The 23,884-nt window shown below is 35.8% G+C and overlaps 1 long non-coding RNA gene across 21 annotated transcripts in view; it reads left to right on the forward strand.

Moving 5' to 3' along the window:
* Window positions 1-3,888: 3,888 nt before the first annotated feature.
* The window catches only part of LOC140641564 (uncharacterized), a 518,379-nt gene continuing 498,383 nt past the window's right edge, over window positions 3,889-23,884 (forward strand). For 13 of the 21 annotated variants that reach the window (XR_012038152.1, XR_012038141.1, XR_012038151.1 and 10 more), the window contains exons 1-4: window positions 3,889-3,982; window positions 5,461-5,568; window positions 17,580-17,647; window positions 19,012-19,154. This is a non-coding gene — a long non-coding RNA (uncharacterized lncRNA). Of the gene's footprint in view, window positions 3,983-4,109; window positions 4,137-5,427; window positions 5,569-17,579; window positions 17,648-19,011; window positions 19,155-23,884 lie in introns of all 21 variants that reach the window. The other 8 variants (XR_012038142.1, XR_012038154.1, XR_012038153.1 and 5 more) reach the window with 6 other exon arrangements.

Genomic DNA, 23,884 nt, shown 5'->3' on the forward strand with positions numbered 1-23,884 from the left:
AAGCAGCACACAGACATATTAAGTAAGATGTATCATTGTGTAAATTACTTTAGTCTAGAAACCAAGCTTCCTAGCACATATTTACAGGAGGTGCTTTTCAAGGACATTACCTCGTAAGGAGAAAAAACTAAACATGCCTAAATATTAATAAATATGCCATTCATAGTACAAAGTTATTTTCCAAACCTTATCTTCACAATTTCATAAATTGAAAAATGTACAAATTAGCAATTTGACTAGAATTTTTCCTAATATACTATGTCAAATCTAAAAGGCTTCAAAATGACATTGTGCAGAACATTGTTTAGATGTTTTTACTTTATAAAAAGAGATTTGCACTCATTATTACCTAACTTGGTAGGGACTATTATTAATCATACTTTACACATGAGGAAACCAAGACAAGGAGAGGTTAAATCACTACTCTTCTCAGAGACCCCCTTCACCCTAGCTGCCTCAAAGTAGAGTAACAAAGTTTAAGGGTTTTTTTTTTTTTTAAATTTTATTTATTTGAGAGAAAGTGCACTGGCAAGCAGTGGGGAGGGGCAAAAGAAGAGGGAGAGGCAGAGGAAGAGGGAGGGACAGAGAAAGAGGGAGGGGCAGACACCCTGCTGAACAGGGAGCCCTACCTGGGGCTTGATCCCAGGACAAGGTAGCTGCTTAACCCACTGAGGCACCCAGGAAGCACCCCAGTTTAAGGGATCTTAATTCCCAGGTCTGTGCTCTTAATCCCTAGATTATCCTGTCTCCTTTTTAAATATTTCCTTAACTAGATACTGAGGATACAAGCTGCATTCTCCTTAGATTAGTTGCTAGAGAAACCACAACTCTGCTACATATGTATTCAAGGTAACAGTACAATGGAATAAGCATGTGAACGAAAGAGGAATGGGAGAGGTCACTTTGAACAATGGACAAGGGCACATTATGATATTAGGATCCATTGGAAGACATGATATTTGCATGGTCTAAGATCTGGTTCTCCTTGCTCTTTGCCAATTGACTTGACACACATCCATTAGCTGGTTGGGCTACTCAGGATCCATGCACCAGTGATGTCAGAACTCAATCAGATAAATCAAATATAGAAAGCATATGTTCCTAACAGGTCCCACACCATCAAACAGGACTGGGGAGAAAACAGTGCTGCATGTGTCTTGGACCAAGAAATCCTAGATCCCAGTTTAAGATCTTTGAATTCTAAATAGAATGGGAACAAACACCTGGGAAACTCAAACTGGGGACCTAGAATTATCCATCTTCATTTACAAGATTCTTTAAAAAAAATTGATTAAAACAGCAGCAGCAGTGGCAGCACTTATTTTATAAATGGTAACTAAATGCAGGATTTAGATAAATGTGATAGTTACATATCTATATACTAAAGACGAAAGTCCCCCCCTCCCAAAAAAAAAAAAAAATACTAGCCTCCTACTCATCAGCTCATTTGGACTGATATTTGGTTTCCCAATAATAATTCATTGCTTGTCTAAAAATCGAAAAGGAGGGTAAGTACTGGCTTCCTACTCTTAATGAAAAGTTTCTGGAGCCCACTTCTAGCAAGCATTTTTGTAGGTGTTAAAGTTTATCCAGTATCTAACATTTTAAAGTAATCATAATGCTTTGTCTAGGTAGCACTTAACAATTTTCCAACATCATATACGTTTTCTTATTAGACTCTCACAATTCTCAAAGCTGTTCAAAAGACTCAGAACCTAGCTTATGAGTAGAAAGGCCAAGACCAAATTCAGATTTTCTGATTAGCAGCCCTATGTGTCTTTAAAATTTCTTTGTAGTTCCAGAAAACATACTCACTTGAGGAGTCTCTTCTTGGCTTGAGAAAATACTTGACTAAGTGACACTGAGTAATCAATTTATCTATATTTCTTATATCAGATACATCATGAATATGTTAGTCTTGCCACATTCAGTAATGAAGAAGGAACACTGAATTAAGGAAGAATGGAGCCCCACTTAAGTAACTAAACTTTGTGACTTTCAACCATCCCTGGCCTCAGTATTCTTACGTACAAATGTGGATGAAGGACCAAGTAATCCCTGAAGTCATTAATGGCCTAATCTTAAATTATGGTGTAAATCATCATAATAGATAGTTGGGAATATTATACATTTTTAATATCCATGTCTTTTACTATCAAGTATGCTGGAAATTTTCTGAATGCTGAAGGTTTTATTTTCCCGAAGATTCTTTTTCATGTTCTAAGAATTTCCAGGGTCATAATACCCAGTTTAAATTGTTTTGGTAACTGTACAATGGCAAGAATTATTCTCTACCATAGAGACTATAGATTCACAGGTGTTTTTATTGTGAAAATATTTAATGAATTTTTTTAAATTTTGATAACTTTATTTGATTTTCTTTCTTTCTTTCTTCTTTCTTTCTTTCTTTCTTTCTTTCTTTCTTTCTTCTGCTATTTCTTTTTGGGTGAATTCTCAAGGAATGCAAACCTTTGATCATAATAGGCTAGTCTGTAAAATAACATACAAGAGAGTCAAGAAGGAGTATAAGAGGAATATGTCCTTCATGGCAGAACACAGAGTATCAGTTGAGTTTTGAAATTTGTCTCAAAACAGATTAAAAATCTGAAATATTTCATCAATGTAGAAATGAAGAAGAAACTATAAGTCCTATTTCTAACATGTCCAAGTAATGCCTATATGCCAGCCCCTACACAGACACAAACACATGTTCGCGCACACATAAGCACACACATTTGGGCTATGGTCTGAATATGCCAATACTTTATGAAATTTTAGGAACAGCAAATTTTACTCTGATGTGGACTCTTGGGGAAAGTCTGCTTATTTTCTGTATTTTGTTTTACTCTGTCACAATATTGTTCAATGGGAAAGAGAGTGTCAGTTACTCGTAAGAATTTGACTATCTCTCTGTATACCCAGAATAACATAGTTTACATAATGTATGTAATTAATGATTGGGATAGTGGAAAAAACACTGGAGATAGAGATAGAAATTCTAAATTTGTTGGGGCCCCTGGATGGCTCAGTCTGTTGAGCATCCAGCTCTTGATTTCGGATTGGGTCATGATCTCAGAGTCCTGGGACGGAGCCCAAGTAAGATTCTCTGCTCAGGGTGGGGAGTCTGCCTGAGGATTCTCTCTCTCTCTCTCTCTATCTCCCTCTGCCCCACCCTTTCAAATAAACAAACAAATCTTAAAACAAAATTCTGAATTTGATGTTGTATATCATTTTATAAGTCTCTATATATTCATATATGAAATAGGAACAGTAATATCTGCCTAACAAGGCTGCTCTGGGAGCAGGGAAAGTTTATCTTAGCTATTGTAGAGAACAAAGCTGCCTACAAATATTGGGTATTATTCTTATTATGGACATAATAGGTATAAATAAATCCTCCTTAAAAATTTCTTCTTTAAATAAAGCAAAAGTAAAATTCAAATGTTCTTCTATCCTCCTTAGTCGCTCTTTTATTCCAATAAAGTGGATGACTACAGAAGGTAGAATAAGATAAGAATTTTGGTACTGTTTGCTAAGTCTCAGAGTGAAGTCTCCACAACCCTGGTTTCTATCATAGCATTAGAAATTGATGAAACATCTCTCTTTTATTTATTTAATACATACGTTAAGTAACAGAATTCTGAGCTCATTGTCAAGCTGAGAAAGAGTTTGTGCAGTATTGTACCGGGTACTATGGATTAGGGGCAGTGATGTGCTGATAAACCAGCTCTCTAAAAAAGTGAAATAATAATAACAACAATAACAGTAAATAATAATAATAGTACAATCCTGATTTGTAGCATTTTTCAATGTCCATGGCCTAAGTACTCCCGCTATGGCCAATCTCAAGGTGCCACTGTGACATCAGCAAAAGTGCAATTGGGAACAGAGGTGTTGAGAGGAGATGATAAACAATCAACTCTTCAAAGCCAGTGAGAGTCCCTGGCTTCTGATGGGCCTCTGACATTTGTTCTGACATCTGGTAAGTTTAAGCAATTTAAAATATATATTTAATAGAAGTGCTTATGCCCTGCTTTCATTTCCATAAGCTTGTATAATATTCGATATAAATTATGAATTTCATCTTTTTTTTCATTTATATTTGACAGGGAAAATGAAAAATTCAACGTTGCCAGGTTAAAATGGTTCTGAGTTCAAAACATAAATGCCTTTTCATCTTTCCTGTCTCCAAAGGGGGGGGTGGGGGAAGAGTTGACTAATTCTAGCTGCAGGATTGCTCAAGAAAGAAGGCCATGAATGACAGAGGACTACCTCTGTGGACTCTTTATTGGGAACACTAACTCCCAATGGGTTGTGTCAGCAACTGTAGGAACTACATAAAGCATAAGCTTGATTTTAGTTCCATGATAGATGAAAACAAGAAGCAGCATATTTTGTTATTTCCCAAAGTCTATAAATATGATCCATATTAATATCAATTTTATCAGTGGAGAAAACCTAATATCTCCCTTTATAATAGAAATGTAGAATCCCCTGATAATGACATTAAAAGAAGTAATTAAATCAACATCATAATGATTTTATTTGTTTTCAAAACATTCAAACAGCAGATGAAATGTGGTTGAAAGAGCATTTAAAATAAATATTTTGGGTAGTATTTGCAATGCTCGATTAGCAAGAAATAGAGATTTCATATCAAAATACCCATAATTTAGCTAGAGCTTCATGACATGTGCTGGCCAGAACACTTGACTAGGAGAAAAGGAATTCTGGTTTTAGGGCTGGTTCTAATGCTACCATTGACTATGTGATTAGATCATGATCTAATGTCTCTGTGCTTCCCTTCCTCCTTTTGTAAAGTGGCAGACAGTATTAATTTAAATTGATGCATCCAATCGTCCTTTCCAATTCAAAATGCCTTAAATTTATCAATTATGGCATTTACTCACAAATTCTTTCTCTGCGTCTAGCTTAAAAGTTTTCGAATTTACAAAGAAACATTTTACTCACAAATTCTTTCTCTTCATCTAGCTTAAAAGTTTTTGAATTTACAAAGAAACATTTTAAACTCTCATTCTTTTCAATGTCCCAATTGTACAAAATGATTAAGTTGTACAATTTTTCAATTTACATGATTGAACTCATGTAAGTGAATAAACTATATGTACAAAATATTAAGTTACATAATTCAAATTTTATTCCAGGATGAAGTTTCCATCCAGTATACTCTCTTTTCTAAACAATAACTACTAAAAAAAGAAACTTTAAGTTTAAAAAGGTAATTCAGTCAGCCCTTCTGCTAGATTGAACTGGTCTCCACAAAATTTTTATGTTGAAGTTCTAACTTCCAATGCTAACTTCCAATATCATTGTTTTTGGGGAAAGGGCCTGTGAGGAGGTGGTAAAGGTTAGATGAGGTCATAAAGTAGGGCTACAATCTGAAAGGGCTCATGCCCTTACAATTAGAGACATCAGAACTCCCCCCCTCTCTCTGCAAAGTGAGGACACACTGAGAAGGCAGCCAGCCATCTGCAAGCCAGGAGAAGTGTTCTCAACAGAAACCAAATTGTCCAGAACTTTGATCTTGGACTTTCAGCTTCCAAAACTGTAAGTAAATAAGTTTCTGTGTTAAACCATTCAGCTGTGGTATTTTGTTACAGCAGCCTGGGCAAGCTAATGTGCTTTCTTTCAAATATTTTTTTAAAGCTTTATGAGTCACAGTTCCATCCTTTCTCATTGTTTTATTGGTAATTAAAATTTCATCCTAGTTTTCTACTTATGCCTTTAAAATAAAAATAGACAGGAAATAAATATTTCCTATATTCTTATTTTTTCCTTTACTCCTAGTTCTGAAGAGTCATCATGTTTACTTTATTCTGCCTACAAAATCTCCCTTTTACCTTTAATTTTTCATCATTACCCCCTTACAGAGATAGCACCTCTGTGCTATCTATCACAACAGTTTACAAACTGGTCTCTCCAACTAAAATCTCAACATCCCCCAATTTTCACTTCAAAGTGGTCCCAAGAAAAGCTTCTTAACATGCCAGAAAATTGTTCAGTGATTCCTGGACACATATACCCTTAGGATAAAATCCTCAAACTACTCTATGGATGAAGGATCCTTCATGGATTAGGAAACGTCTTAACTCCTTACCTTTGTCGGTACTGCTGATTTTGTTTGGGGGTATTCTCCCCATGTTTATCCCCACAACAAACTTCCTCATCCTTCAAATATTATTAATTACATAAACAATATTATGTGTCAATCACACTCCTAAGTATTTTATGTGTTTAGATGCATTAAATCCCACAAAACCCTGAAAAAGGTGCTATTACTCTCATCTCAGTTCCTGAGTGACAGAAAGATTGTTACTTGTTATTTGGCTCATCACACAGCTTATAAGTAGCAAAGCTGTAACTCTAACCTCAGTGGCCAAGAACCATAATCCAAGTTTATAAAGCATACTGCCTTTCTAAGCACAAATACCATTCACTTCCTTTGTAAAGCATTCTTTAAATTTACCAGAAAATCTCTAATGGTTTTTGCTTCTGTATGTCATTGTATTACTCTCTTTTATTCATTAGCTTTTTCCATTTTAAGTCTATTTTATTCCTTTTTTACTAAACTGAAAACTCCCTGAAAGTAAAGACCATGAATTTTATCCCTGTATCAGTCCTTGATGCATGATCAATATTTAATACATGATTTTTTAACATTTTGCAGAGGTATGGAAATATTTTACATGTTTCTCAGAAAGAAATAGAATCACTATCCTTGAAATAATTGTATGATTTATTTTTCATCTTTAACTATTCAGTTTTATAATCTCTAAGGAAATAAGTAGTACAATGATAGGAAATAATATGTGTCATTGATATTTGTTTTTATCAATCATAGCCTGTCTTTAGAATTAAATGAAATATATACTTCTATTTATAAAATTACAGTCTTTTCAGAAGGATGATACATTTGTTATCTTTAAAATATTTAAATATCTCCTAAAATAACAAAGTTATGAGCTACATTATAAAGTCATCAGATTCACAATTAGTTATTTTGGGCATTACATATGGCTTGAAAATTAACATTCTAAATAGTAGTTTAGAGTTTTAGACTATTTTAAAAAAGGAAGTGCTTTCTTTTTTTTGACAAGCTCATTATGTTCCATTTCATTAACTATGAGTCTAAAAGATAGGCATTATTGAATAGCATTGATTGTTATTATTTCATTTTTTTAAACGGGTTTTATTTATTTATTCATGAGAGACACAGAGAGAGAGGCAGAGACATAGGCAGAGGGAGAAGCAGGCTCCTCACAGGGAACCTGATGTGGGACTCAATCCCAGGACCTCTGGATCACGCCCTGAGCCAAAGGCAGACACTCAACCACCGAGCCACCCAGGTGCCCCTAAGTCATGTTCAGTATGATACTAGTGAAGTCCCTCTAAATAATCTGGATCCACTACATAAAGGAGTATCATCACAGTTGGGCTTATTTAAAGAATAACAATGTGACCAACTAGTAGCAGCAAGTCAATGTTTGGTTTGACTCCCATTTTCTTTGATACAAACAATTGTTCACTAATTTGTATAGAATCCTATCTAAAAAACGATTGCGCTTTCAAGTTTTGTGGTGAGAACTCTGCTTATTATACTTGCAAATTCTAGGAGTAAACTATTTGAAGGGTCTTTCATGGACTTGGGAGATTTCCTAAATCCACTTATTTATAAATTCATTGGAGAAGAGAAGTAATAAAAAGTCTTTGTCAAAAAAAAAAAAAAAAAAGGTCTTTGTCACATTACCTTATATAACAACACATCTGAAATGAAATTAAGCAAATTAAGCTAGTTTCCAAATTTAGGGAGTAGATTTTGCCACATTTGGTGAAATTCAGACTAGGCTTATTGCATGCCATGAAATAATAATGTCTCGATACCACCTGCCCAGCCCAGAGATCTTATTCCTTGATCCCATTCTATAAAAGGGACAATTCATGTTTCCCTGCACTGTGCTTATGAACAGTAATGATGAACATCAAATATATTTTCACTGAACCAGTAAGCTGAAACATCAAAATACTTCCCAAAGCAACTAGAACTAAGTTGACATTTTAAATTATTTCCTCATACTTTTCATAATTTAATCCTGTTTCTTCTTGAGTAGATCCTAGGGAGTAGCACATCATAATCTGTTAGAAGTTTATACAGAAACTAAATTTAGAATTTATTTCAATTAAATAAAGACTGGCTCCTTTAAACCAGCCTCTGAAAGACAAAATAAACAAGGTAACAACTCCAGCATGGTTTAGACTTAGACTTAACACCTAAAGAGTTGGAGAGGGTGAAGATTCAAAGTCACATTCTTGTGTTCATGTACTTTGTTGGGAGACACTGAGGTTTTCACAAACTCTCTGAAACATGGAAAAAGACTTATTTGTCAATATAATATTTCATTAAATATTTACTTTTACTTTATAAATTACTCCATGACAACCTAACATCACTCCTCCAAACCCTAAATTATGGATCTTTATAATCTATGTGAAGGAATATTCAACTATTATGGGGTATCATATTCACTATATAAACGGAGTATATAACCACAAATTACTTTTAAATAAGGGCAAGAAAACTGCTGGTGGTTAAGACACAAAAACTTGCTAAATGTCACAAGTAGTGAAATTATTCTCATTTATATAGCAAGTTGTTCAGAAGGGTGAGTCTCTTTGTCACCTGATTAGAGCCTTCAAATGTCACAGAATGGTTAGGTCTTCCAATCCTGGCTCAGGTTTAAGAATGTTGGAAACAAAATTATATGTAATCAAATTCTGAGTTATACCAAGGCCCCTTTTCTCTGGTAACAAGTATATTTTAGTGATTTCAGTGGATCTCTTAGAATGGCATGAGAACATGTGCTTTCCCCCCAGGAGAAGTGGTTTTCAGCTTTGAAAGTTGTGCAACCAAATATATATTAATTAATTTGGAAATTAATTGATGTTATGCTGGCTCCTAAATGTTTGTCCAGAGGAAAGTTTATAGTAAGTCGCAAAAAGTTAAAAACAAAAACAAAAAAAACAACTGAACAACCGAACAAAAACACACTAATGTTGCAGGGATTTACCTTTTTTTTCTTTTCTTTTCTTTTCTTTTTCTTTTTTTCTTTTATTTTTTTATTTTTTTTTTTATTTTTTTTTATTTTATTTTTTTATTTATTTATTTTTTTTGATATTAAGAGTTCCTCCATACTCCATACTCCATTTGAGCCCAAATTACATTTCTGCTGCTTTGTGCCTCTCTTTAATATAAGGCAGTAATTTCTAAGAGTTCTTGCCATATGAGGAGTGGGAGATTTGCTATTAGCCACTGGATCTTGAAGTGGACACAGAGCCTTATGTAGTCATCATATAAGAAATAGTGAGCTGCCTTTTGGGGTTTTAAAATTCATGTTTCACTTACTAAACATGGTACTGACAACCAAAAAAATAATGGAAAAGGGTTCTGGTATTCTGGATACACACACACACACACACATACATGGTATTCTGGGTATATATATACACACACACATATACATGCACACATATATACATAACAAGTTTTACCCTCTCTTTATCTTCTATCTAGATTTTTTTTAAATCAGGAGAATCCTCATAAGGCAACACTTTACAGAGAAGAAGCTATAAAGTCCAGTTTCTGGAACAAACCAAGTTTATATAGTGGTTCCGAGTCTGAATCTCAGGGAGACTTAGAGAAATCATAAGGGTGAATCCTTACGAAATATGTTCACATGAGCAATGAGGACTCCTGTGAAAACGCAGCCTGGGATTAAAAAGAGAGAGTCAAATAAGCATGACCCAGGAAGGAAGGCTGAGTTTGAGAACAGTACCGTGACTTTTCTATGTTCTTGCACTGATTGAGCTCCAGGTTTGAGGAAAAGAGGGCTGACATTCATTTCTGCAAGAACAGTTTCAATAAGCTCTGTGAAATGTGGAGTCACCTCTCACAGTGCTTTGTGATCCTTCTAACAGGGTTAACACAAATGGGAGAGAGGATTTCACTCCTATCTCTCCTTCCCATACTTCTCTTTAAGCTTCACGTCCCTTAGCAACTACGGATGCTTCAGTGCACTGGTGCTGATGCCCGCTGAGCAAGAGTCACAGAAGTAATTCCAGGAAGAACTGTTAAGCTAAAGAAACATTGGCTATGACTGTTAATGTGACTTCACGTGTACAAAGAGCCCATGAACCCTCCATAAATTTAGGTGGCACATTTTTTCCATTTCCCAAACCTTTTCATCTCGTATATATACATACATATGCAAAAAGATATTGTTTTAAAGTCTCATAGGTCTACTACAGCCTAGATTATTTATTAGGTCAGGTTCCTTAAAAGTAGAAACTGAGTGAGGGATTCTTATGCTAATGAATCATTGAGAAAGTGCTCTGGGGAGAAAGCGAGAGGAAGTGAAGCAGGTAAAGACAAGGGGAGGAACTAGATAAAGCTATGGGTCCAGCTCAGCAGTTTTCAAGATGTGGTTCCCAGATTGACGGTATCAGTATTATGTGAGAACCTGCTAAAATGCGGATTGTCAGGCCCAGATCTACCGAATCGGAAACTCTGGGTGTGGGATCCAGTAATCGGTGTTTTCACAAGCCCGGGGCAGGGGATTCTGTTACACACTACAATGTGACAATCACTGGTCCAACTGAAGCCTAACATCTGTCTGTCAGAGAACTCTGGAGCCTGAAAGGCACTGCAGACTAGTTCCTCTTTCAGGCAAAATAGGGGCAGTGTTTGCACTCCTTGCAAGTTAGTACTGGTTGCAGACCTTTCTTTGGGAGGAAGACCTAGCTTCCCAGGCCTCTCTCTGAGAGGCGGCTAGGATGCATGGACCATTCTCAAGGGAAGTGTGCGTCTGTGGATATTTGGCAGCTGACAATTTTAGCAACTAGAGATGGACACATCAGTGTAGCGAAAACCATCTAACTGGGCACCAACAGTGTCTAGTACAACCATATATTTTGCCAAATGGGGTTTTGCGTGGATAGAAAGGTTTTGTCACAATTCAAGATTCAGGGTTCTAAGAGGGTCCTTCAGGCATCAAAGACTCTAACTTTGGTGCCCACTAATTAATTCATTTCCTCTTCCTTTCCAGCCAGCATCCCAATCCCTGATTCAAAGCGACATTTTAAAGCCCAGAGCATGGTGGACTGACCCCCAAGGGAAGATTATAGAATAAAAACTCCATTAGAATGATAGAGACTCGTCACTCCTTTAAACACCTTATTCAGTAAATATTTATTAGGCACCATCTGAGTGCATGGGTGCTGAGAATTCTCTATTTAGAGCTTTTGAGGAAAATACAGAGAAAACGGATTGAAAACAGGCAATAGTGGTTCCCAGCTATCTGGAGGTAGCCTTTTGAGGAAGTTCACTGATGGAAGACATTCCAGGGATTGGTCACATGTCTGAAGGGAGAAGACTGGTGACCTAAGAGGACACAAATCCAGTGCAGGACCCAAAGTTGTGGGTTGTTATGGAAAAAAAAAAAAAAAAAAAAAAAAGCCATACCCATGAAAGAGACCTATGCCTTGACCTCATGCTCTGTCCTGTTGCTGGGGCTTTCTCTTGATTTCTTCTTCATCTGCTGCTCACTCTTGATACCTGTGGCATGGCAACTCCAACAGGCAATTAATATCCTCAATGTGACCTTATAGCTGCTAAGTCAGTATATATTTCAAGGCCCATTTCCTAATGGAAACCTTCCCTGAGAAAAGCATGTATCTTCTCAGAACCACGTATTTTGGTCTTTTATTTTTTTTAACTCTGCATTTTGATGCTTATTAACCTTGAATGTCTACCAAGTTTGTAGGCTTTTTAAAATCCAGGAGGATTTTACATGTACACCGTGATTATATTCTTTTTAAAATCTCTCACAGTGTTGGAAAAATAGTATATAATCTAAAAAACTTACTAAATTGATTTCTTTGATTCTATCAGGAGTTTTTCCACTTCTCTGCTTAAAACAGAAATAACCACACTGAAGTAATATATAAATATAAATCAACTTCAACCAGTACAAATAGTAAAAGCCTGAAGGATACTACCTGCTATTCTCCAAGCACACACAAAAACAACGTTTTAACTCTTATATGAGCCTTTGGGTCTCTTATCTCTGACACCGTCCTTTATATTTTAACACAATGCATTTTTCTTTCTCAGTTTCCCACTGCTTCCATATTGTACAATGCTTAGGAAATTCATGGGCCACACATAAATTGTTACACTAGTAATTTGCTTTCAACATTCATTTGGTTCAGGTGTACATAAACCTGATGTACACCTTATGTTCAAGTGTACATAAACACACCAAAAATTATTATCTGAACTGTCCAAAGAATGAGAGTGTGCATCTAACACTAACCTGTGCTGAAAATTTGCTGAGTAGAAGTGCTGAACTTGGTCCAAGCACCACAAGGTTTACAAGCCAGCTGAAGCTTTGCATCATCTCAGGCCTCATCAGGCAGAGCTGATAAATGGCTTTTCTTGTTTAAGAGGAGGATGCTGGAAGGTAGTGTTGGTTTCAGACAGTTGAAATGCAGTGACTGCCACAAATCACCAAAGGCCAGTGGTGTCACTTTGTTAGCACTGAGATCGAAGAGGCCAAGTCTTGATGTGCTGCTTTGAGACACAACTATTTATATAGAAACCACTTCTTTTTATCTTGAGGTCCTTCTATCTCTTTAAGGAAAAAGAAAAACAAATTTAAGTACAAGCTCAAGTATATGTTTTTTTCACAAAGTTGATTTCTCACTTTTTTATTTCGAAAAGCAAACAAAACTGAGACTCTGTTCTGACATAGCATAAAAGAGATGTCTTCTCTTCAGTGAAAATTACATCAGCTCCAAAGCAGACGAGGGAATCATCCAGCTAGCAGACAAAGTGAGATCTTGAAGAAGTACATTGTAAAGTATATTTCATTGCTACATTCAGTTTATTACTTCCTATATGAATTGGAGCCAACTTGAAGGCAGGAACTATATCCAGCACTTTTTAAAATTCTCACACAATGCCATATATTAATAATTTCAGTGCTAAATTAATACTTGTGTTGTTTGATTTATTAATTAGTTCTAGCTGGCTAATTTCTTGCTTCATTTTTTCCCCTTTAGTAGGTAGATGTTTCAAATATGACTTTAATCATAGTAATTTATTATATCTTGTATCACACCTATAATTCCATTCAATAAGTCTAGCATTCAGCTGGTGCCCAGACCCCTTGCAATGAATTTTATGTGTAGAATTTTTAAACTCCTTATTTTCAGGACACTTACAGACCATCAAATTATTTAAAATCCTATGAAGATAAGCTTTGCTAGTTTATTTATACATCTTAGAAGCCCCTTATTATTTCAAGCTAATACCTGTGCTCTATAACTAGTGAAAAAGATAAGATTATTCTTTTTTACACTGGAAGAAATGGGCAGCATTTTTCCACAAGCATGTTCTAGTTTATATTCCTTTGGCATTTCAGCATGTAAATACTAGAATCTCAAAATCATAACCGTACAAACCAATGCAAGGTTCTGTTTTCTTAGCAAATGTTAGAAAAGGCAGATAGGATATTTGATTTTGGATCTGAAACAAAGACAGAAAACTTCAGTGAAAATAAGATGGTTTAAGAGCTTAGACTCTTCACTATTTATGCCATCATCCTCTGAGAGCAATTCTCTAGAGAAAAACAACAGGAATTGAAGGGAAGAAAGGAAGGAGAGTACAATTCAGTTCCTGCCTGGATTCCTTCCTGTAGGTTTCCTGAATCCTGACCAGGCTTGAATGCAGTTCTGTGGCAAAGACCTTCTTTCACAGATCACCTGTGTTATGGAGGTCGGAACTGATGAGAGACAGACACAGGTGTTGGTTTGTCTTCATGGGTTCTACTCTGTCCTTACTCTTCTTCCTGCCTTCTGTCTAGATTAGCTTCCTGACATTTGGCCCTGCAGATATTTAGTGATTTTAGGGCCACAACGAGGCACAGAAAGAAAAGCATTCTGTAGAATTCTTCACCAGTTTGCACTATGTAAAATCTAATCCCTACAATAAATGGTTTATTCCATACTATTCTAATGATTGTGCTTCCTTGATCAAAGTTCAGCTGAAATTGGTAAGCAAAGTGGTTCCAGGGGAAAGTAACTTTTGGGGTAGGTTATGTGTATTACTTCTAGGTTATATGGAATGGAATTTTCTGATTAGATTAAAAGCATTAGTGTCCCTGTTGACACTAAAAAAGGGGACACTAAGAATTTATGACATACATGACAAAAATTACTTAAATTATAACCTGTAGATACCTTCAATCAAGTGTATATAAAAAGTCTTTGGGTGACCAAATATTTGTTGCCACAGGTAAAAAATAGAATAATGGCATTGGTTGGTTACTTCTAAATATGCTGGAACACTCTGGGGAAAGTGTCATTTCTGTGCTTTTGATTCCCAGAACAAAGTCCAGGTAAAGGAGTAGAAACCTCCTAAGACTGTCCTCAAGGAAAAACAAAACAAAACAAAAAACAAAAACAAACATTTTATCTCTTGTAGCTACAGGACCAAAATTTGAAATAAAATGAAAACCAAATTCAAAGTCTGTGAGTACATGGATTTGATTCAAACAAATTCAATTTACAGCTTCCTGGCTACTCTTGTGTTAGAATTAAGCACTGATTGGAAAGGAGATTCACCAAGAAAAGGGTGTGTGTGACTTTGCTAGAAGAGAAATGAACAGCCCCCAGAATTTGCTATAATGACATAGGGAATTTAATTTCTCGCCATGGGGAGTGACATCTTTAATTGTATATGGATGTTTGGATCAAGCTGGGCAGAAGTTATGGTTTTTATTAATGTCGCTACTTGGAATTATTCTTTAAAGATTTTATTTGTTTGTTTATTTATTTATGATAGAGAGAGAGAGAGAGAGGGCAAGAGAGAGAGCATGAGCAGTGGGAGGGTCAGGGGAAGAGGGAGAAGCCAACTTCCCACCCAGCAAGGAGCCTGACTTGGGGCTCCATTCTAGGACCCTGAGACCATGGCCTGAACCAAAGGCAGATGCTTAACTGATTGAACCACCCAGGTGCCCCTCTACTTGGAATTAAATATGGATCCATGGATGTCAATTTAATAAGATTAACTCCAGTGTTTTATCTGGAGGCCAGGTAGGTCAAAAGTTATTCTCAAATCTCCTTCTCTGTGTTGTCTCAGGTTAGGGTTGGCCATCTGTGTGTTGTCTCAGGTTAGGGTTGGCCAAAAGAAAAATTTGTATGAGTTTGAAAGGTAGAAGTGAAGCCTCACTTATGACATACTGAAGGTTGATGTAGAACACCAGATACCTCTGCCACAGGTGAATTGGCATTGAGGTACTGACTCACTTTTTTCAGGTGGGACTTTGCTTCCATTGGGTCTCCTTTGGCATCTTTATTTTCTGGGCCATGTACCTGGGCAGCTTCATTGTAAGGCTTCCTATTTTTATACAGGTTACCTGTGTCACTGAGATTGAAGGTAGTTTCTGTTTGCCCCTGTGGCTGCCACTTTGCCCTTATTTGCTGCTGCCTCATGCTCATTTTCTCTTCCTGATTGCTATTCCTCATAACTTACAAGGCACTTCATGTGTACCACCATATGCAGAGGCAAGCATTTCCATGGATTGTGTTAGATATAATTCCTATAATATCTTATAGGAATTATTTCATATCACTCATGGTGGTTCTGCTTCTTTGGTATCAAACTACTTCTAATTGAAACCGTTTACAAAAGATAATTTGTAAAAAAGAATGAGAAAGGAACCTCCCAAGTGTCATTGCTAATCTCCTTCATGTGGTCATAGCATGCTGGGAGTTGACCAGTTGCTAAACTTTCTCAATTTCTAATATTTAGAAGTATACATTTAATGTGTCACACCAGCTGACAGAGCTGTTGTAGACTAAAGAAGAGTTAGGAAGTCAGGCTTTGGGATCCCTGGGTGGCGCAGTGGTTTAGCGCCTGCCTTTGGCCCAGGGCGCGATCCTGGAGACCCAGGATCAAATCCCACGTCTGGCTCCCGGTGCATGGAGCCTCCTTCTCCCCCTGCCTATGTGTCTACCTCTCTCTCTCTCATTCTCTCTCTCTCTCTCTCTGTGACTATCATAAATAAAAAAAAAAGAGGAAGTCGGGCTTTTTGTGCCTTCACCTAGACAACAATTACTGACTCTGTAAGTCCAGAAATCTGGGATGTGCTGGCGAAGAGCATATGTCTTCACATTTGCTGTTTTCTGCTTCAGAGAACCCCTAGTCCCATGCTGTTCAGTTGGGTAAAAATATCCTACCTTGGAAAAATATAATGAGGAGGTGACTATGTTGCTTTGTTTGCTGTACCCCAAGTAAATTGGTTTCTATTTTAAAAGCTTAGAAATTGAGAGCATACTTTGAGCAGTTTATTGGTTGGTTTAGAGAATTATTCCTATAGGAGAAGCAGCGGGGCCCTTCTGGTGAATGAAATAAAAACCTTGGGAGAAGTTATGTTCAGACAGGAAAACTCTGATCAAAATTAAATCATAAGAAAGATTCAATTTTCCTCAGGTCACAAATATTAATGCATAAAACTTGGTATCTCATCTATGACTCCATATTCTGTGATGATGGTAGGGAAGGATAATATCATGTATATCTTCTGTGAATTTGGTATACTATTTTTGAAGCTACTTTATAGCACCTCAAATTGGTTTGAAATTCAGGATCTTTATGTTTAGTAGTGCTGATTTGTATCTTCAGTGACATAATTGAATTTTCGTTTGAGAATACTTAAGTTGTGGTAAACACATATTTACTTCCGGAAAAAAAAAAAAAAAAAACAAGTGTTTTACCAAAGATACCTTCCAAAATTAGAGAGAGAGAAAGAGAATGCATGCAAAGGGAGGATGGAAGGAAGGAAGAGAAGTTCCTCTTGAGCATGCAACTCTTGATATCAACTCAGGTCTTGATCTCAGGGTTATGAGTTCAAGTCCCTATTCAAAAATGTTTTTTAAAAATGTAAGAATTCATAAAGCTTTGTTATACCTAGAATTAGTCAAGTAACTGGTATTAATATCCTCAATTTATTTACTTTTATTCATTTTTTATTATTTTAGAGAGAGAATGCGATACAGCAAGAGCAGGGGGGAGAGGTGGAGAGACAGGAAGAGAATCCTTTTTTTAAAAAAAAAAGATTATTTGAGAGAGGGAACAAGTGTGTGCAGGGGGGACAAAGGGAGAGGGAGTGAGAGTCTTAAGTCGACTTGATACTAAGCTTGGAGCCAGATTTGGGGCTCAATTTCAGATCCTGAGATCACGACCTGAGCCAAAACCAAGAGTCATTCACTCAACCAGCTGTGCCATCCAGGAGCCCCATTAATGTCCTCAACTTAGTAACTGTATGTTGTCTCATGTCTTTGAGCTTTCTAAATTGAATGCAGGATGGAAGAAGGGACAGCTATCTCTGTCTCATTCTTGTGTAACACCCATATTTGTATTTCTGGAGTTCCTTGCCTGTAGTACAAACTTGATTGCAGGTAACAGGACATCTTATCTGGATCCCATTTTTTTATCTTAGAAGGAGAAAATTGATGCATAAAGAATTGGAGTATTTACTATCTCAATAAATACTTATCTGGAATTAAGGTAAGTATTTGAAATAATATTTAAAATATATAGACATTTATGGCTTAACAAGGTCTTAATGAATCAAATACAGTGAGAACTATTTTCTACATTATTATAAAAATAAGGAAATATTGTTAAAATATCAAAACTAATAGAAATTTATTAGCAATCCTTATTCTTGAGTTTTTCTGAACCAACCAGTAATTTTCCCAAAGGGCCTTCCATTGCCCCTTGGATTAAAGAAACTAATCATAATCTCTTCCTGAAAAATAATTCCAAGACCAACTGTAAGTCATATAGCTTTGTGTTTTCCTTATACTTGCCTTCTTTCCAGAGTCAAGAATCAGAAATATTGGTATAGGTAGAATTTGGTCAAGCTCATGAAGACAAACCTACTTAAAGAGAATGAGAATTAAGTATATATACACACAAAGTGTAACACATGATAAATGATATTTTAAGTGTTAAGCCTACCAAAATTATTATTTTTCTCTTTCCCATATAATCACAATTTTGTGATTATTTAATGCATTAACATAAATAAACTGATTTAATGGAGATTCCTTTATTTAGAATAATTTTTCATGTATTTCAAAGGTTATTATCATCATTGAGATATTGATGCAGCTACCATCCAGTTATGTTCAACTGGATGTATTTCTGCTGCACCCCTACACACACCCCCACATTAAAAGCCCTTTGGAATGAGAGGCATTTGTCACTAAGGTAACTCAGTTCTCATAACTGAAAATCTAAGTAAATGGAGTTTACAATGCAGAGTGGTGAAACATGCATATAATAATTATACTTAATTTCTTATGAAACTAGGTTTCTCTCTCTCTCTCTCTCTCTCTCTGGTTTACAAAAGAAAGCAACAGGATCCATAGTGCCAAGTATTTAAAAGCTGAGTACTGAAATATATATTAAGGCATTTTTAGAAGATTTTATTTATTTATTTAAGAGAGAGAAAGCAGGAGAAAGTGATGGGGAGGGGCAAAGGAAGAGGGAGAATCAAATTCACCTGCTGATCAGGGAGTCCACTGTGGGGCTCAATCCCAGGACTGAGCTACTCAGGTGCCCTATATTAAGACATTTTAAAGACCCACAGAAGAAAAGTCAGAATGTCTGGTCTTTTTTTTTTTTTTTTTTTAGAATGTCTGGTCTTATCTGAGTTCAGTTTTGAGTTTCTCTATCAACTGACTGTGTCCCCTTATGAAAGTTTATGAAATTTACAGTTTTCCCCATCAGTAATATGAGAATAAAGTATTTGATACTTAAAGCTCAATGACCCTGTGAAGTAAAATCAGGTCATATTTGTGACATATCATCAAATCTTATGAGAAGAAAGCACTCTAAATTTTTATTATATTTTTTCTTTCAAGATGAAGCAGCACTGAGATTTCTCTGGACTAAAACAATTAAATTGGATCTATAAAGCTTGCCATAAGACCAAGATATACTCCTAGGCATTTCATCCTCATATCCCAACAAGGATTGGTGGCGTATGGATGATATCCATTGATAGGTACTTTTTTTTTCTGATAATGCATGCAAATTTATTACCTTACATAAAGTTTAAGATCATGATTTGTCCCTGGAGTCACTTCAGCAAAACCCTTTGCATGTTGGCCAGAAATATGAAAAAGAAAATTCACATTGTTTCTATTGGTGGGGACACAGGTCTTGGTACCTAGAAAGGCAAGAGAAAACTATGGCCATTTCATCTCTAAGAAGACAAAGAAAAAAATAAAACAAATTTTTTTCTATGCTCTTTCAGTTTAAGAAAGTAATGTTAAAAAATTCTTATTTTATTTTCACTTGAAATGCTTTATAAAATGGTATTTAAGAGAATTCAGTAGAAGGAAATTGCAGATTACATAAACAGGTTTCTGCATTTTTAAAGTGTTCCAGGTAGTTGGAACTTATTTTTTATAAAAGATTTACTTATTTGTTTATTTGAGAGAGAGAGAGAGAAAGAGAAAGAGAGTGAGAGCAGGGGAAGGTGAAGAGGGAGTCTCTGTTGAGTACAGAGCCCCGGAGGGGATTCAATCCCAGGACCCTGAGATTATGACCTGATCTGAAACCAAGAGTCATAAGCTTAACCAAAGGAGCAACCCAGGAGCCCCAGCAGATAGTTGGAACCTTTAAGTTAAAAGTACCCTCTCTATTTCCATCTCTAATTACCATGTAGTCTTTAGAGTCACAGTATCAACACAGACAGAGTCAATATGACCAACATTCTGCTTAAAGAATAGCATCTGCCATCCCATGGCATTTAATTTTATGCCTTCTTTTCACCTATACTATTTTGAAAATTTCACAAACAATAAGCATCTGATTCATGCTGTTTACTATCAGAGAAGTATTGTTATAAAATCTAACTACTCAATATTTGCATCACCACCTCTTTTGATAACAAGCTCAAAAATTAAATGCTTCAAGTTGCAATCTCATATTGATGCTATGCCCATATAAAGTCATCATTAGTGAGCTTTCTGTTGTTGCCAGGTAATTTAATTTATTTCCATGTCTATGAAGAAGAACCTGCTACTTATTGCCTCAAACATAGATTCCTCAAAGTCAGAGCAATGGTGTGACCAGTGTGACTGCCTCTGTGGGTATGTGGATCAAAGAGCAGCTGAGAAAACAAATGTTTATTGAACATCTCTCTTATGCAGGACACAGCTCTAGTCAATATAAATAATAATAAAAAAGTCATGGTCTTTTTCTTTAAGGAAAACTTATTTTTATATAGGGACTTACATAACAAATATCTGATTTTATCCTTACAATGACTCATTGGACTGTGTATCTGTTCTTATGACCAATTTTCAGATGAACCAACTTGTGTTTAGAAGTTATATAAAGTTATATATAAATTTGGCAAGTTTACAAATTCTGAAGTGACAGTGCTGAGACTTTAAGCCAGTTCTGTTTAACGCTAGGGTCCGCACCTCAGCTGTGTCAATACCAGCAAGGTGCATCTCCCTACTAAGATTACAAGTGGGCCCCAATTTACAAATAAGTAAATTTTCCAAAAGCTCCCCTTATCTTATTGGTGAGATCCCAGATTGTTGGAAAAGTAGCGCATAAAATCCATCATAACAATTCCGTGGCCACATTATTGTATTGATCAGATTAACTACACTAGCCAAACATCATTTCAATATTTATGTGCCAGACAGGATATGGCACATAACTGGGCTTCTCATCCCACTTCAAACCCTCCCATTCACCCCTCAGTGGCCTAATCCTAGCATTGGGACAACATATTCCAAGCAAAACCCGAAACCTTGCCAAGCTACAATCAGCACTTCAGAAATGAGCTCCTTTGGGAGAAATCATTTTCTTTGAAGATATCAAATATGAGAGAAATAATAAAAATGATGAAAAATAAATAAAATTAAAATATTATAATTTTATTTAACAAATCGATTTTATTTAATAAATAAAATACTTTAAAATAAATTTTATTATCTCTATACTTTTTCGGAATGTCATATAATTGGAATCACATGGTATGTAACCTTTTCAGATTGACTTTCTTTCACTTAGTGATGTGTATTTAAGGTTTTTTTTTCATGGTTTTATACCTCGTTTCTTTTTAATGTTAAATAATGTTGCATTGTCTGAAGTTACCACAGTTTATTTATCCATTTATCTACCAAAGCACAACTCAGTTGCTTCCAGTTTTGGCAATAAATAATGAATAAAGATGCTATGAACATTGTTGTGTAGGTTTTGCATGGGCTTAAGTTTTCAACTCCCATGCCAAAAAGTGTGTATGAACGCTGGATTGTATGGTAAGAGTATGTTCAGTTTTATAAGAAATTGACAGGCTTCCTTCCAAAGTAGCTGGACCATTTTTATTCCCACCAGCAATGAATACGAGTTTGTGTTACTCCACATCCTCATCAGCATTTAGTGCTACTAGTGTTCCAGATTTTGGCTATTCTAAGAGCTGTGTAGTAGTATCTTGTTTTAATTAGCATTTACCTGATGACATATGTTGTGGAGGATCTTTTCCTATGCTAGTTCGCTATGTATATATCTTCTTTGGTAAGGTGTCTGTTAAAGCTTTTTGTGTCATTTTTAAATTAGGTTTCTTTTCCTTACTGTTGAGTTTTAAGATTTATTTGTATAATTAGTATAACAGTTCTTCTTCAGATATGAGTTTTGCAAATAATTTCTCCTAGTCTATGACTTGTCTTCAAATTCTCTCAATATTATATTTTGCAGAGCAGGAGTTTTTAATTTTAATAAAGACCCATTTATCAATTATTTATCTCATGGAGCATGTCTTTGATATTATATCTAAAAATGCATCAAAATACAAAAATTATCTAGTTTTTTTTTATGTAACTGTGGGGGAAGAAAACTTTCATTCTCTTTTGTGTGCTTTGGCTGCTCTAATTATTAAGTTGACATAACAGATTAACAAGAGAAAAATTTAATTTCATATGTGTAAGAGCCCCCAAAATATGAGGCTTAAACAAGTGACCAAAGCAGAAAGGTTTACACTTTTTAGACAAGCAATAAATTTATGAAGAATTGACAAAACAAATGGATTTGGGCTTGAGGTAGCAAATCAATGAAGTAACAAGGTTTGTTCATACAGACTTCTTGACCTTGAATCCCCTATATCTAGTGATAAGAATGCCCCTTACCCACCTGGTACAGGGGGTACCTTTCACATAACATTTATTTCTTGCTTTCAGGGGATTAGTGAAGGGTCAGAGTGTCCTTCTTGCACCAACTGTTTCTCAAGTAACTTTAAATTAAAATAATCAGTATGTCAAAGTGGCATATTTGGGAATGGTTTAGTCTGCTCCTTATTATTATCTTTTAAGAGTTTTATAGTTTTGCATTTTAGATTTATTTTTTACGATTTATTTATTTATTTATTTATTTATTTATTTATTTATTTAAGATTTATTTATTTATTTGAGAGAGAGGTTGAGTGCGAGTGGAGGACGGACAAAAAGAGAGGGAGAGGGAGAAGCAGACTCCCCGCTGAGCATGGAGCCCGAGGGGGGCTCCATCAGAAGACCCTGAGATCATGACCTGAGCTGAAATCAAGAGTAAAGTACATAATAAATAGAAGAGCCCTGGAATTTATCTTAGGAGTCCTTTTTTTTTTTTTCTGTCACAGTGAGCCACTTGAGTTATAAACCTCTTATAACAGAGATAAACTCGATTAACCCATTGTTTCAAAAGTAAGATCACCTCTTCAGCATCACAGAGGTGAACTCTCCAACTATCAATTCACTAAGTAACTAAGTAAAGCACTCAATCACTTCCTTAATATTCATTTTTAGGAGGTCAGTTTGTCTTCTAACTTATCATGCTTATGAGCATAGGATTTCTGGATTCTTCTTCCAACACCATTTCTATTTGAAACAAATATGTAGAGTACTTTGTCAAGTCATCTGCTGGCTATTTATGAGCTTCTTGTTGTACATTAAAAAAGGATAAGAAGAGTTGCTACATAAGAGTCTTTCCTGTGGAAGTGGCAGTTTCTTTAATTCAGTTTCAAAATATAATAGACTATTTTCTAATTTTATGGAGGGAATTGGATTATATTCTATATTTTTACTCAATGTTTTCTCCTTTTGCAAGGCACTTAATTTTGACATTTCATAGTTTATTATGAATTTCTACATCAGGCAAATTCTTATATTTACTGTTCCTAAAGTTTAGTTTAATGTCATCCCAAGGATAACTATATGCCTATGGTTTCATACCCTCCATCATAAAAAATAGTACGGAAGAAGGCAGATGTTTTTTTTTTATTTTATTTATTTATGAATGATAGTCACACACAGAGAGAGAGACAGAGACAGAGACACAGGCAGAGGGAGAAGCAGGCTCCATGCACCGGGAGCCCGACGTGGGATTCCCGGGTCTCCAGGATCGCGCCCTGGGCCAAAGGCAGGCGCCAAACCGCTGCGCCACCCAGGGATCCCAGAAGGTAGGTGTTAAAAAGAGGAGTAGAGGAACAGTTTTCTATTATCTCATCCATTTAGGCAACTTAGTTGTCAGTTCAGCCCTGTTACTTCTTCCTGAAAGTGAAGCCTCTTGAGGAGGAAAACCTCAACTGAAAAGGAAGAAAAGAATTAGAACAAGTGACATAGCAGACATCAACAAGATGATAATCCAAAGGCACTCCTAGCTTGACTTGGCATTGGAGAAGGGATGAAGCTGTTTGTAGTCCACAAATTAAAAGTCAGGATTTTGTAAACCTGACCAACCCAT

The sequence above is a fragment of the Canis lupus genome, chromosome 10, assembly GCF_048164855.1.
Source record: "Canis lupus baileyi chromosome 10, mCanLup2.hap1, whole genome shotgun sequence".
NCBI classification, from domain to species: domain Eukaryota; kingdom Metazoa; phylum Chordata; class Mammalia; order Carnivora; family Canidae; genus Canis; species Canis lupus.